The sequence below is a fragment of the Lactuca saligna genome, chromosome 4 (assembly GCF_052625555.1).
Source record: "Lactuca saligna cultivar CGN05327 chromosome 4, ASM5262555v1, whole genome shotgun sequence".
NCBI lineage: Eukaryota > Viridiplantae > Streptophyta > Magnoliopsida > Asterales > Asteraceae > Lactuca > Lactuca saligna.
Window position 1 is genome coordinate 98,235,091 of NC_136420.1, and position 17,490 is coordinate 98,252,580.

The following is a 17,490-nucleotide window of genomic DNA, read 5'->3' on the forward strand; positions in this document are numbered from 1 at the left end:
CTAAAACAATGTAGAAAAGTTAAAAACAAGTTAACAGCTTACAATATTCATAACACTTTGTAACATGTTGAGCAAAGTGTAACCTTTGATGACTTCGTATTTTGCATGTGTTTTTTTGTTGTGATGTGTTTATATAACAGAAAATACTCTATCAAGTATAAGGGTCCTTTGTAATTACAAATAATGCAAGATGAAATATAATAAGTATAGTTATGCATTGGTTAAACTATTACATACACATGAAGGGTCTCACCACAATACTATCGGATTTTCAACTACTACATGATAAACTATAATAGGTATGGTTTAGGAAATTCACATCACTAATTTGGTACACAAAGAGGGATTTCAACCCCACCACAGAATAGGTTTTTACTCAAACACTACACGTAAACTCGTTAACGTATGTTGTGAGACAATTCTTCAAATGTACTCTTAGAGTACGGGTAAAATTCCTGTCAGTTATAACCAGAATCTCTTGAGGGAGAGTTGATAATTGTGTATAAATCTATACTGGGATTGACTCCCCACACCTTGCTGCTAGCTACAGCAGGACCTACAGGTCTACGGGTGACAAAAGTCATAACAAATTTTAACATTTGAAAAACGTTGTAACAGGTCATCCGGTTGTAGTATGATTATAGCGACTCACATAGGGAGTTAACATCACTTAAAGTTTACGGGAAATTCTAGTTTAAAAAGGATAACAAAAAGGGGTTTTATCTAATTAAAACTGCATTCTTCGTTTATATTATGAGCACACACTCATGCATTTGGTCTTGGGATTTAAGACTACATAATATTTTATAAGGAAAATATTGAATTTTTCTTGTGTATACATTTCATTTTACTAATAAAGGTTTTTCCAATATATCACCCAAAAGCTTATGAACTCACCAACTTAATTATTGACACTCTTTCAAAACTACTTGTATTCTTAGGAAACCAGTGAAACAGATAATCAACTGCTTTTGAGGATGGGACGCACAACATCAAATTATACATTTTTGTCATCATAATGTAATTGATTTTGAAACATGTAAACTCAGACCATGGTGTAACTTTTTCAATTATATTTATGATGGTTGTATTTTCTATGTGCACTATTATACTCGTTGTTATGATACTATACATGAAGTCTTCCACCCCTGAACGTTTCCACCCTCCTTGGTTTGCGGGTGCGACACCCATGCAAGCTTTAAGGTGTCATATTGGCTTTTTAAGCCCCAAAAGTCTATGCATGGAGGGAAAGTCAGGGACTTTACATGTTCATATGGTGTCTAGGGCCTAGATCTCAGTTTTCATGCTTTGGTTTGGAGTATTATGGCTTTTGAACCAAGATCTAAGTCTTAAAGGACTAGGTTTTGAGCTAAACCCATTAAGAAGGACTATTAGCTGGTAAAGTTGGAAACTTTACCCTTAAAAAGGGCATTTTCACTATGTAGATGAAGTATGGGGCTTGGATCTGAAGGATAAGAGCTTAATCTATAAGATGGCTCAACAGACTGAGGAACTCGTCGATTCCATAGGGGAACTTGACGAGTTGGATCAAAATGTACTGAGTCTAAAAAGGAAAAAACTCGACGAGTTCAAGGAGGAACTCGACGAGTTGACTGGAGAAGTCCCGATTCTATGAATTGGAGGAACTCGACGAGTTGTGAAAGAACTCGATGAGTTGAATCGCTATTTCGGGTTTTATGGTTCATGGAACTCGATGAGTTGATGGAACAACTCAGTGAGTTGAGTCAACCCAAGAGGTTGACTTTGACCAGAAGACTGACTTTGACTAGAGTGTTGACCTTTGAATTTGACTTTGACCCAAATTGACCCGTAAGGGGTTATAAGTACGGAAGGATAATTAAAGGAAATGTTTATGTGTAGGAGTCTGAGAGGGGTCGATTTCAGAGCAGGAGTTCTTGCAACTATTTCCAGTTATCGAGGTGAGTTACCTTCTAGTAGAAGTGGGTCGAAGGCACCAATGCCGACCCACTAGTGGCTGATTATAGTTGAGATGATTGTCTTTGTGATAATTGTCTGGTATGCCATTATCTGTTATGCTTTATGTGCTAGTATTCTATGATATTACATGGTAGTGGTAGGAAGGGTAGGATAGACCATGTTACTGGTCGAAAGGACTAAAGGGGATAGCCCAGCACCCAAATATGCTAGGCAGTATGTGACATTTGTATATATGATAGGATATTATGTGGTAGTGGTAGGGGTGAAATATTCCCCGATCACCGGTTGCAAGAGACCGAAGGGGTAGGCCAACACCCAAGTATGCTAGGCAGTTACCGGTTGAAAGAGACCGAAGGGGTAGGCCAACACCCAGGTATCCTAGGCAGTTACCGATTAAAAGAGACCAAAGGGGTAGGCCAGCACCCAGGTATGCTAGTCAGTTACCGGTTGAAAGAGGCCGAATGGGTAGGCCAGCACCCATATATGTTAAGCATTATATGATTGTATGGTATGTGGTATGATGGGTGAACTCACTAAGCTTTGTGCTTACGGTTTCAGGTACTTCTTCTTTGAAGGGAAAGGAGTCAGCATGATTGCAGCGAATCACACCGAGATTTTCGCATATGAGATCTTTGGGATTTACACTCTGAGATTGTTTTGTTGTGACATGTTTTGACTATTGATACATTGGATTTTGTCATCAGTGATACTATGATTGTTTTTATACAAATGGTTTTATAATTGTTTAATTTAAAATGAAAATTTTGGTCGTAAATTTTGGGATGTTACATGTATTTTCTGTTTTTTGTTATTTACTTGATTAGATCCTTGTAGATCTTCATAGTTGGGTTCATATTGAATTTTCTGTTGAAATCCCAACTTATCTAACCCATCCGTGAACATCTAGGGTTCTTCTGTTCTCATCTAGGTCTTTTTGTTGTTTGGATCATCTTCTAGTTGTTGTTTTCTTTAAGATTCTGGTACTATGAGTTCTTTTGTGATCTTGCTGGTTTGTCTTCGAGTGGAGATCCTTGAGTGATAGTCATCATCAAGTGGAGACTTGATTGACGAATCGAATCTTCGTTGTTCTTCGATCGATTAATCCTATTCTCTGAAATAACTCTTGTTAACGAATTTCATCACCGTTAACTTTTTAAAAGGGAGCAAAGTAAAATGAGTCGATCCGTTTCGATTGTTCATCTTATAGCTCTGTGAGCGTTTCTTGTTCCCTTCTATCCTTGTTCTAGCTGTAGATGTGGGAGATCTTGGTTGTCTTGAGTACACCAATTATTGTTTCTTTCTAGTTCTTTAATCTCTGTGATTGATTCTTGACTCTATGGTCCTTGTCTTGGGCCCCAACATACCGTGGTGACCATCTGGACACTTAAGAATCACAGTAGTCTGTGTTTGCTTTCTTGTTTGTTGTGTGCATTCTACTTGATTAGTTTTGTGTGAGTATTATGTCTGACTCTCCTCCTGAGTCTGGTAGTGGTTCTAAGGTTGATCATGTGAACTACGATGATCCTCTCTATATACATCCATCTGATAATACTGTGACTACAATTATGAGTTTTAAACTAACTGGGACTGGCAATTTTCGTGTATGGCGTAGCTTTATGAAAATAAGTCTTAAGGCTAGAAATAAGTTAAGGTTTGTAGAAGGGACTGTAAAAAGGACTCTACTGATGAACTCAAATCTTTAAAATGGGAATGTGCTAATGTTGTAGTGTGTTCTTGGATTCTTGGGTGTTTGTCTGAGACAATTTATTCTGGACATGCATACTCTGAGTTTGTTGTAGATATATGGAATGAGCTTTTTGAAACCTATAACAAGGTTGATGGATCTGTTATTTTTAATATACATGAATGCATTAATTCACTTAAACAAGATGGATCTTCTCTATCTGAATACTTTAATAAACTTGATACTTTTTGGAAAGAATTTGATGGTCTTACTAATCTTGCTGAATGTACTTGTGAAGCTGCTACTAAGTATAATGATCATTCAAAACTTATGAAACGTCTTGATGATTCTTTTAATCAAGTAAAGAGTCATATTCTTTTGATGGATCCTCTTCCAAATGTTAAAACTGCTTTTTCAATTGTCTCTGGAGAGGAATCTTATTAGAAGAATGGGACGTTGACTTCTATTTCTAGTGTATCTAAAACTCAATCCTCTGCATTTAACAGTATATTTAATGATAAAAGAGGTCAAGGTTCTAATTCTGGTAGAGGAAGAAATCAGAACTTACAGTGTAAGAACTGTGGTCTTAAAGGAGACCTTATTGATAGGTGTTATAAATTGATTGGTTATCCAAAAGATTTTAAACCTAGGAATGAGCTTAACAGTGATAACCAAAAAAATCAGAATAAAACCTTTTCTGTTAATTCTTCTTCTGTTCCTTCTAGTAGTTCCTCTTCTTCTAGTGTTACTTCTAGTGTCTCTGGGAGTGGTGGAACTTATTGTCTCACAAGTGAGCAGTTTAATAAACTCTTGAGTCTTATTAATGAATGATCCTTTGTTTATGAGGATACTCCTGTTAATGCTAATATGGCAGGTATTCCTTTTTTTTATATCTTATAACTCTACTATTAATCATCAAAAGTGGATTTTTGACTCAGGTGCTAATCAACATATGACTTCATCTGAGTCACTTTTACAAGATACTGCTGATGTTTCTAAACTAAACCTTCTTGTTAATCACCCAAATGGTTCTTCTGCTAAGATTGAAAAAATTAGGAACTTGCTTTTTTCTGAAAAACTAACACTTTTTGATATCTTTGTTGTTCTTGAATTTAATGTAAATCTTCTTTCTGTTCACAAATTGTGCAAAGACACAAATTGTGAGGCTGTTTTTAATGAAAATTGTTGCAAAAATTCAAGGTTTACAATCAAAGAAGGTTGTGGAGAATGGTAGAGTTTAGGGGATTGTATTATCTTGATGTTTTTCCCTCATGTATTAGTTCTTGTAATCTTGTTAAGTGTTGTGTTTCTAAACTTACATGACATAGTAGATTAGGTCATCCTGGTGAACAAGCTTTAAATTTGTTAAAAGATAAACTTAACTTTGATAATTCTTCCCTTCCTCCTTGTGATGTTTGTCACAAGGCCAAGCAAACTTGTGAGTCATTCCCTCTTAGTGTTCATAGTTCATCTAAACATGGGGAGTTGATTCATTTAGATGTATGGGGTCCTTATAGAGTGTCTACTAAAGAAGGCTATAGTTTTTTATTGACTAGTGTGGATGATTTCACAAGGGCTACTTGGGTTTATCTTTTAAATAGTAAAGATGAAGTTTATATTTGCTTTACTTCATTTTTTAATATTTTGTTAAATCGGTTTGATTCTAAAATTAAGACAGTTCATTCTGATAATGGGACTGAATTTTTAAATCATAAGATGGAGTCTTTTTTTGAACTTAATGGTATTATTCATCAAACTTCATGAGTTTATACACCACAACAAAATGGGGTTGTTGAAAGAAAACACATACATATTCTTAATGTTGCCAAAATTTTGCTTGTTCAGTCTAGTCTTCTTATTAAATATTGGGGAGAGGCTATTCTAACTTTAGTTTTTTTGATTAACATAATGCCAACCTCTGTTTTGAAAGTTCAATCTCCTTATGAACTAGTGTTTAAGAAAATACTTGTGTTTGAACACTTAAGAGTTTTTGGTAGCCTATGCTTTGCTTTTAAACTTAATAATCATGATAAGTTTTCGGAACGTGTTGAAAAATGTTTTTTGTTAGGTTATTCTTTTGAGAAAAGGGTTATAAGCTATTAAGTATTGATACAAAATTTGTTTTTGATTCCAGGGATGTGAAGTTTTATGAATCAGTTTTTCCATTTAAACTGAAATCAACAACTGTTGATAATCAATTTGATTTTAACAATTTAGTAGACCATTTTTCCTAGAAGATCAAAACACTTCTGAATATGTGAATGATTTGATTGATCTAAATGACTCGAGTGGTAACCATCAGATGGATGGTTCTAATGCATCTCAGAATTTGGATGAAACTTTTTTTGATACTACATTAAATAATAATAACCAGACTAGCGAGGTATCTGAACCTTCATCTGATAAGATTATGGCAAGTCATTCGGATTCAACTGAGGAAAATAGTTATTTAGACTCATTGCCTTCTCTAGGACAGTCAATAGGGGCATCTAGGTCTAGAAGAGAGTCTCAAATGCCTGTGAAATTTAATGCTTATATTGTTGAAGGGAGGCATAGATGTGGTATTGAAAATACATTAAATTACTTTGTTCTTAGTATAGAAAATAAGTGTTTTTGTTCTAATCTAAAAAAATAATTGAACCAAAAAGTTTTGAAGAAGCCTCTGTAGACCTAAATTGGGTTGAGGCAATGAATAATGAAATGGAAGCATTATATCGTAATCATACATGGGATATGTAGATCTTCCTAAAAAATGAAAACCAATAGGATGTAAGTGGGTCTATAGAATTAAGTATAAACCCAATGGAGAAGTAGAAAGGTATAAGGCCTGTCTTGTAGCCAAAGGCTATAATCAAAGAGAAGAGGTTGATTATCGGGAAACTTTTTCTCCTGTAGCAAAGATAGTTACAGTTGATATAGTTATTTCATTGTCTGTAAATAAATATTGGCCTTTATATCAATTAGACATTAATAATGCATTTCTTTATGGCAACTTAACTGAGGATGTGTATATGAATTTACCTCAAGGTTATCATACTAAAGGTGATACTAGAGTGTGTAAAATGGTTAAGTCATAATATGGGTTAAAAGAAGCTCCTAGAAAAAGGAATGAAAAGTTGTGTTCTGAATTGTTTAGTTATGGTTTTACTCAAAGCATAAATGATTACTCTTTGTTTGTTAAAAAAGATAATAACTCAATTATTGTTTTGTTAGTTTATGTAGATGATATTATTCTAACAGGAAGTAATGAAATTGAAATTCAGAATGTTAAGTCTTTTCGAAATTCAAAATTTTTAATAAAAGATTTGGGAAAATTAAGTTATTTTCTTGGAATTGAAGTTTTAAGTACAAGTGAAGGTGTGTGTGTTTAAATCAAAGGAAATACTTTCTTGAACTTTTACATGAATTTGGGATGTTAAGTTGTAAGCTTGTTTCAACTCCCTTAGAGGCAAATTTTGTCCCAAAACGAAGTTGTGTTGGTAGTGATCCTTTACTTGAGAATGTTACCGCATTTTAGAAATTAATTGGAAAACTTATATATATCTAACTATTACAAGATCAGATATATCTTATTGTGTTTGGATTCTCAGTCAGTTTACACATAAACCTCATAAGTCACATTTAAATATAGCATTCGTATTACTTAGATATTTGAAGGGTAGTCCTAGAAAAGGTGTTTCTATTGTCAAGTCAGAAAATTTTGACTTAATGGGTTATGTAGATGCTGATTGGGCAAAATGTATTAATTCAAGAAAGTCAATTACTGGATATTTAGTTTATTTTGGAAATTCATTAATTTCCCGGACAAGTAAAAAACAAGCAACTGTATCTAGATCTTCAATAGAGTCTGAATACAGGGCTTTAGGTTTTGTTACTTGTGAAATTATTGGAATTTAAAATTGTTGTTTGATTTGAGTATAAAAAATTTGATACCTGTAACAGTTTTTTGTGACAATCATTCAGCTATTAAGCTTGCATTAAATCTTGTTTTTCATGAAAAACCAAAGCATTTTGAAATTGACATACTTTGTTAGAAAAGATTACAAATGATGTTTTAAAAGCTGAAAAAATAAATTCTTCTAAACAAAGGGCTGATATTTTAACAAAAATTTTAAGCATTTCACAACATAATTTTTTGTTAAATGAAATTGGTTTAATTAATCCTTTTAATAAAAGTTGATATTCTTCCTTAAATGTCAAGTTTAGGAGGGGTGTTAAATAGTGTGAATATTACAAACTTGTCATTTCTGGAATTATGGAGTGTGTTATGTGGTAAATATCTAAATTAATTTTGATATATATATATATATATATATATATATATATATATATATATATATATATATATATATATATATATATATATATATATATATATATAGATTTGTGAATTCTGGGTTGGTTGTGTCATTTGCTTGAAGTTGTGGACTACGATGCATATTGGTGCTAATACAGACGGGTTAACACGCGGGTTGTGTGATCCGTTTACCCGGAGTATATATGTTTGAGCTGCAGTGTTAAATGATTCATTTTATTTACTAGATATTTTTTATAGATCATTCTTGTTCTCTCTTGTTGTGTAAAGCGATTATTCTTGTTGTGTAAAACGATTATAGTTTGTATACTTTTATCAGTTCTTCAGTTGTTCTTAATTGTTGTAGATTAGGTTGTGTGTGTTCATTGAGAGAGTAGATTAGGGTTTATGTAGTGAGGTTTCTTTTGTAAGTTCCTGGAAATCATTTGTCTATTTGTCCTAAATCGATATAATAGATGTTGGGAAAATGTGTTTCTACGTTTCTTCACAATGCCATATTATTTTGATCATATACTTTTAATAGTTACAATATTTTTATTGTTTAAATTTTTTAAAAAAAAATAAATATAGAGAGTAGAATAGTAGATGGAACAAAAATGAAAGATTATAATGTTATATTAAATATCGTCTGACCAAGGTTATCAAAAACACGATTCTACGATCTACGTGTGTTGACCTTGACCTTATGTGTTGATAGTTTGTTTGACCCTAACTTTAAAGCTTAATAGAGTGAGCGAACGGGAAAAAATTTGAAAAACCACAAATCGACGATGGTAAAAGTGAACCCTAGCCGCATTTCTTTTCGCTAAACTCACGAGTACCGTACAATGTAGATGCTTGAATCCCTGATCCTGAAGCATTTTTATCAAACTCGACGAAATTTAAGCTTCAAGCTTGCGATTACTTGAATCTTGAACTAGGAATCTCATTCTCACCCCATTCTGATCTCTACTCTCTCGGTATGTACTCTACTTTGTCGCCAACTTCAAGATTGCAATTACTCCAATGTTTTAGTGTTTTAGACTGAAATTGTGTAGAATGTAGATGATAAGTTGGAAACTAAGAAGATTTATAATTCAGAATTTCAAATATGTATTTAGATTTTAGGGCTTGAAACATATATGAAATTAGAATAGTTTAGGTGATTGTTGTGACGGTGAACTACTCAACTGTCAACTAGGTTCTTTTATGAGTATATCTAATTGTTGTGGCATTTCTTTCTCATCATTGGTATTTGGTTGTCCTCCAAACACATGGTATTCTAATCCATCCTATATCCATTAAGTTGAAGAACATGTATTGAGGCAAGTGTTAGAGTGCTAAAATTTATAACATCCCAACATAATTTATACCCACTCACATTAAAGAAGGAGAATAAGGTAAATCCTATCCAAACAAATAGAAATGAGAGCCAAATAGTGTGATTTTTCATAATGACCAATAAATATCTTCTTCCTTGTGATGAACAACGAGAAAGATGATCACATCCAAAATAATCAATAATAAATCAGTAATCAAAGTTAAAATTATAAACATGGTATACCCTTTGTATAAGAAGCGTTGGTCTTTACTTCCAAAAAAAGTTTGCTACAACAATCATGGTTACTAAAAATGTGACAGACCTGGAACCGAGCCCCAAGTGTTGAGTTGAGCACCTCCTAACTTGTTGAGCTACGTGATTGTTTACTATCGTGATCTCAATCTTTCTCTCTAACTGTGTGTGTGTGTTAGTGTAGAATGGAGGCGAAAGCAGTGAATATGGACATGGCGAAATGGAAAAAGGAAGTTTTTTATTGGCATTTAGGGACAATAAGTGGATATGACAAAAGAGGAAAAAACGTTTTATCGAATCTTGCACACCATGACGGTTGAAGCTGATCAGAGATTCTCTAGTCTCTGACCCTCAACCATCGTAGTATGCGAGATTCGACAAAACATTCTTTCATCCTTTGACGTATTCACTTATTGTCCCTCACGACCTATAAACCCCCCCCCCCCCCCCCCCCCCCCCCCCATTCTCCATTTCATCATATCTATATTGACTGCTTTAACATTTATATTCTACGGTAACACGCACACAACTAGAGAGAAAAGATTAGGATTGCAATGGCGAACAATCACATAGCTCAATAAGTCGGCGACCACGAGGTGCTGAAGTCAATACTTGGGGCCCGGTTCCTTACAGTTCCGAGTTCACCACATTTTTAGTAACCATGATTGCTTCAACAAACTTCTTTCAGGGAGTGAAGACCAAGTCTTCTTTATACAAAGGGTATATCATGTTTATGATTCATTGTGATTACTGTTTTATTCTTGATTATTTTGGATGCAACCCTTTTTCTCCTTGTGATGAACACTAAAAGAAGAGATTTTTTCGTCATTGTGAGGAATTACACTATGTGGCTTTCACTTCTGTTTTCTTGGATATGATTTACTCTATTCTCCTTTTACAATGTGAGAGTGTATAAATTCTGCACGGATGTTACAGTTTTTACCACTCTAACACCGACACCAATCCAAATTCTTCTCTTTTATCTTTATCTTTAGTGGATATGGGGTGCATTAGAATACCATGTGTTAGAGGACAACCATAGGTTGCCACGGATCCATATGGAGATATGATGAATTTAGAAGACGGAAATACCAATGATGAAGAAGGAAATGTCATTGATGAAGAAGTTGAAAATCTTGAATGAGATAATACAGCTTGAGGAAGATTGTTGATTTAAGTTTTAGAAATGTAGATTTAAGTTTTTAAGTTAATTTCAATCATTGTCATTTTAGTATTCGTTTTCCTAAATGCTTAGCATAGAATTTTCATTTCATTTACATTGAATCTTTGTATGTTGCTCGTCGTTTATTTGAATGAATGCAAACCATTTATGTTTCTAGAAAGAATTGATTGCGTCACTGTGTGCTGAATGAATGGAAATATTGATAAATATATATTTTAATCTAAAATTAAAGGAAAAAAATGCAAAAAAGCTCAACCAATTCTACATGTAAATGCAGAAAAACCCTTATATTATTTTTATGTTCAGAAAAACCCTTATATTAATAGTTACCATTCACAAAAGACCAAAATACGGGTTTTAAGAGAAATTGACAACTAAAAATCTAATGTTTCTTACATTTTTATTTTTTTAATACGACATTAATTTTAATTTGGGATAAAAACGATTAGTTAAGAAGAGAAAAATCAACCATATAAATAACACAATCGAGTGAAAGTAATCAAAATGTATGTCAGTTTGACATGTTTTTCCATACAATTGAAGAAAAATAAGGGATATGTATATCGTATCATATTTTTAATCGGTCATTTCTCTTAAAAATTTACGATTTGGTTTTATTTGAAACGTAAATAATAATATAAAGGTTTTTCTGAATATAAAAATAATATAATGGTTTTTTTTGCATATACTTGTATAATTGGTTGAGCTTTTTTGATTTTTTCCAAAATTAAATATTAAAATTGCTTTTGAGACACTTAGAATAAGATTTATTGGATTGAAAGAAAATCACAATTATGGTGATGGATGTATGGAACCAATAACCTGAGGTCTAAACTGCTACAGATTCATAATTCCAAGTTTTTTACAATTGAATAATGCATAAAGTTGATACCAACTTAAAAGCAAATTATATAGCAATTTTTTTTTTTGAATCTGAATTATAAGTTGATACCAACTAAAAAGAAAATTATATAGCAAAATATGTTTAAATTAGAATTATTTAATTTGACATAAATATTAAACAAGGTTAAATATTTTTGTATACAACAAAATGATTGAATTAAAATATCTTTTTATAATCTTATGTTATCATTTTCTTTGTGAATCTTTTCTTTGATTCATCGTATCATTTTATTTTTATATGAACCATCATATATAAACATTACAAAAATGCAGAGTATAGAACACTTTTGGATTTATTAATCTAGCTTCGTCAATTTAGTTAGTGATAGTTAAATTTCAATCTCTTAAAGTTTGAAATTTCAAAAATTAGATAAAAAATGTGTCAAGCATGCTACTTGATACATAAAATTTTAATTAGTTTAGAAGTTTATTTATTTTTTTCTGAAATTAAAAGATAGTTATTTTGTGAGGAAAATTATATAAAGTTTAAAAATGTCAAGATTATCGTGAAATAGAAAAAAAATGTAGTAGACATGCTATTTGATACTAACTCCTCTAGTTAGTATCAAATAGGACTATAGGAGCGAATTGGAATTATAAGAAAATGTTACTGGTCATGTATGTGTTTGGTTATTATAAATGGAATGAAATTATGAGTAAAAAGTGGATAGCTTTTTTATTTTTCATTTATAAATTAGTTTTTAGCATATGGTAAATATATAGATAATTAACTTTTTTATAATATTTATTTCAATATGCATCCATTAAAGTGGATAGTAATAAGTAACATGGATAAGTTCACCCTCATTAAAATGTCCGTTTACATATTTTGGTGGCAATGAGATCAACCCGGAAGATGAAGGCTCTTCTTGTTGCTTGTTTACCTAATATACATACGTTTGGAGTTCAATCTTCAAAAACATTGATTTATATAGGTAACTTGCACCCATAAACTGTAGCACTGTAATTACAGATGCAAATCCTGTCCACCATTTCCACTTCATGTACCTAATTCGTTAAGTACTAGAAGAAATTTTATCTCTACAATCTACATACGTCACTTGAAAAAGATTATTTTATATTTACAATCACTTTTCTAATTTACCAATCCAATGTTCCAATTATACAATTACTCATAAACAATCAGAAAAATAGCACTCTAGTTCAGACAACTTGATTGATTAACAGAAGTTGAGAAATATCTACTGATCCCCAACCCAAGTTATGAGTTAAAATGCGTAATAAACCAATTAATGAGAGGAGTTTGCTACTTATTACATACACCCAGTATAATTCTAAACAATAACAACTTACTTTCATTTATTAGTGGATTATCGCACCTTACTTACATTTCTTTCTATTACAACATTGTACTTACTAAAGTATAATACTATAATTGTAATATACAAAAAAGGCTACAAATAGCAACTTACTTCCATTTGTTAGCAAAAAATAAAAACTCCTTTCATTTCTTCCCCTCTGTGTTCCAATTTTCAACCTAAAAAAAGATAAATAAAACGATTAACATAAAAAAAATACTGTAAAGGTTATGATTTTGAAGAAAAAAATGCACATCGGCTTTAATGGATTCAATATCCACAACAGAGTTAGTAGCATACCTTATCATCCGGAGCCCTTTTCCTTGCTTATTGTTGATCGGATAAAATTGATCATGTTAATAGAACTCATTGTCAATACCACGTCTACAAAGATGAACAAAATAAAGAAAAATTAGAAAAATATGATATTCGTATATGTACTGTAGTTTATTAATTTCCAGAAAAGAAAACAAAAAAAAAGTTATATACAAAATTTGCTGGTTGTTGAACACACTAAATCTATTATTTGGTGATGGTATCAGGTGAAAAAGAGGTACGAAACAAACCATTTTTTCTGGTAGCATGTTAAAATTAAGGCATGGCAGTGATGCAACTTAGTTAGGACAGATGGAACCAATTAATTGGTTATTTTCATAGTTGAATACACAAATGGTGGCCTAGGTTGTATCTTTTGAAAATGTTCGTTGTCATTTACCATTTTGTTTCTTTGTCAATATAAACACAAACTTTAGAAAAAAACCCAAAAAGAATAGTTTTCGTTGTACTGTGAACTTTAAATCCAAGGCTGAATTCCAATCTTAACTGCTATGATTCTCTCTAAAATGAACCAACATCAAGTTATTGTCACCTTCCAACTCATCCTAGCATTTATGAAACAAACTCATACACAACACGACTCGAAACGCAACCACAATCAACCACACACTATTAATTTTGCAAATTGCGTAAGTTATAGTTTTCTTTTGACAATACTAAAAGTCTAAGGAATTGAAAATGATACAGAGATGATGACAGGTACTGTATGCTTCGAATATGATCTGTAGCAGTAGCGGGTAAAAAATGAAACCAATGATTAATTAGTAGGAACGATTGTAGATTACATGTGTGGATGATTGGATGGGTGGGTTTACTAGTATTCAAAGAATTTACGAAAACATTAGGGTCAATAAATATTATCAAACCATAATTTAATGTATCATCTAAACCAAACCGAAGTTGAAGCAAATTCAACCGTGGTGAGCTTCAAAGGAGTCAAAACCAAACCTTTATCTTCTTTGTTTGCTATTACTCTGCCTTGTGCTAGGAAGACTTTCATCTCTTTGAGCCGTATTTATTCAGACGCCTTCGATCCATAATTGTCGAACAAAAGCAAAGTATCAATTAATGAAAACAGAATAGAGGGTATGATATGCCGACATAGATACTTAAAAGGGAAGTGAGGTGTCGTCAAAGCATAGGGGCATATGGCTTACCTTCTATGCTGCGATTCAAAACGGTAGTTCTCAAAAGCAACGGGAAACCGAAGAAGATTAGGATTTATATTAGTATCAGAGACACAGGCATATGCAGAACGATAAACCCAGAAATTCCACAACTATTTCCTTCGCAACCGGCAACTGAAAGCGGAGACGAAGACATATGGGCAGACGAGTGGAATACATGCAGTGGTGTAGGGGTGTATTTCTTTAAGAAAATAATACCTGATACCGGATCTATATTGTAATTCGGGTATTCGGGTATTTGGGTTTGAGGTCGGATCGGGTAATTATTGGGTATACCCGAAAATTTCTTAAATGACACTTATTGATATTTTTTTTACATATTGGCTGGTTTAATAAAGAATTGGGTAGGAAAATACTCAATACAATTAACAAGTACATCTATAATAACAATACAAATCATTATAATATGTTATGTACTTTTTTAATTCCATTACGTGCGATAGAGAGAAACTGAGAATTGTGATGACGGTTCAGGACTTCAGCTTCAGCGTCGTATTCCTTTTGCAAGTTTGCGTCGACTGTCGGGCCGTCGTTCATAAGAAGGAAACGAAGAGTTTTTTTTTTTTTATTTGAAGTGTGCGTACGTGACTGCATTGTATATTTGGTATTATTTAAAAAACGAATTCGGGTATTCAGGTATACCCGAAAATAAATATTCATACCTAAAACCCGACCTATATTATTATCGGGTTAACCTATTACCCGAATGTTCATACCCGTTACCCGTTCTACCCGACCCATTCTACCCGAATTCGGAACGGGTCAGGTGGTTAGAACGGGTTTCGGGTTTTTTCAACAGTCCTACAGTAGTGGTCCTGGTGGAGAAAACGGTGGAAGACAGGTCACTGACTTTAAACCTCACGTCGACTCCAGACCATCTATTAGGAGAAAACTAATATTGTTAATAAGCCCTACGTTTTTTAATATGTGTATACTAAGGAGGTGTTTGGATAGGGAAAAATAGGTTGCTTATTGCTTAATCCCATCGCAATAAGCAAATTTAAGTGTTTGGATAAGAGTCTTTAAAAATCAGCTTATTGCGATAGAAATAAGCAAAATAAGCTGATTTTAATAAATAAGGGGGGAATGCTTATTGCTTATTGGTCATTTTACTGATATAAGTTGTTTTATTTTGCCAAACACTTAAATGCTTATTGCTTATTGTTTATTCCCACCTCAATAAGCTAATCCAAATACATTTTAAAAAAAATACTTATTCTCACCACAATAAACAAATAAATAATAAGCTAATAAAATAAAAACAATTTATCTAAACACCCTCTAATATTTATAGTTGTAGTTGGAAGAATGCCCGAACGTTCACATAAATAAAATTATTTGTTTAAAAATTATGACAAATATAAGTATTACTATTAAATGTAAATTAATGATTTCTTATAAAAATATAAAAATTTCATTTAAACATTATTTCTATCTTATATCATACATTTTGCTCATATCACATTCACTTCAAACTTTCACACTCTCTTTAAATTTTTACCTTATATTATAATTAATGATTTTTATTGTTGTAATATATATATATATATATATATATATATATATATATATATATATATATATATATATATATATATATATATATATAGGGTTAGGATTAAATATGAACTACGTGTGAATGTATAACCATTTTTTGTCCGTTAGATTTAAAAAATTGAATGATTGTGATCATAAGGTACATGATATTAACATAAGGTAGCATTTACTATAATTACGCCTAATTAATTGTGAGGGTAAATTAGTAAAATTTGTTTACAATAATTTATGAAAAGTGAACATATTAATTGGTGATATTTAAATTACATTTCAAAAAAGAATATTATATATTCTAAATTTTAATTTAGTTATTGTATCCTTAATTATGATTTGTAAAAAACGTCTATATATTTTTAGATTTTTTTATTGTTTGTGCATTCTTTAAGAATATTGTGTGAAAATTATGCACATTAAAAATTCTATAAAAAAACCTTCATTCTTTTTGTTGATTTTATTGATTATTATGTATGCATTCACAAAAATATGATATACTACATCATATTGAAAATTCTTTAAGACTACCTTCATTCTTTTGATTCATTTTTGTGGATTAATGTATGATATTTTTATCGATCTATCAAAAACAAATTTTTAACTAATTTCTTTTAGCCTAACATAAAACCTTCTTGTAAAATTAGTTATTTTGATAGAATGGTTAGTAATTTTCATTCAACGACAGTTAAACATTTGTATTAGGAAAGAATGAAAACTAATTAACATTCTACTACTGTAAAATAGTTTATTCTGCAAGAATAACGTTGAATACATGTACAGATCATGTCAACCATGTTTCATTCTCTAAGAATAAAATGCAAAAGGTTTCTTTAATTCTTTATGAATAAGTTTTTTTCACTCTCCAATAATTAGTACCTTCAAATTGGTGACATATATGAAATATATTTCATTACTTAAGAACGATATAAAAAAGACGTAATAATATCAAATAATAAAAAACTCGTATATATAATTCTTTAAGAATCATATTACATTTTAATGTGAGGATATTAACCGAATATATTTGTAAAAATTATGCATTCTTGAAGAATTTTTTAATAATACAACGTCTACAACTTTTTGTGTTTCCACCGTTTCTGATCCATGTTGATTACTACCTGTCACTATCCTATCACACCATCTACTTGTATAAAAATACCACCATAAAAATATTGTACTTCCATCATTCTCTGATTGATATCAGCTACTACCTGTTCACCAATTTAACTATTTAAATTAGCATAAAAAACAAGTTACTTACCCAATTAAAACAGTAGGTCGTAGAAGAATTCAATCATTTAGCACAAGACCGATTTTGACTTTTTTAAGAACAACCTCACCATATCAAAAACAAAATCTTAATCATATTATCTATCTTGAGAATAAAACTTTGATATTTTTTTGGATATAAGTATGATATTAGCAGCATCCCTCATCAACTAAAAGAATAGTAGCACCAATAATCAATATATGTCCATGTCTACACAATTCTCAAAAAATA

The 17,490-nt window shown here is 31.6% G+C and overlaps 1 long non-coding RNA gene across 1 annotated transcript; it reads right to left on the reverse strand.

Annotated features, from left to right (window-relative positions):
- Nucleotides 1-12,886: 12,886 nt before the first annotated feature.
- LOC145038711 (uncharacterized) lies at nt 12,887-14,583 on the reverse strand. Its single transcript, XR_013679508.1, has 4 exons — nt 14,409-14,583; nt 14,200-14,278; nt 13,216-13,299; nt 12,887-13,094 (listed from the first exon to the last, which is right to left on the reverse strand). It is a non-coding gene; the product is annotated as an uncharacterized LOC145038711 (long non-coding RNA).
- Nucleotides 14,584-17,490: the final 2,907 nt, after the last annotated feature.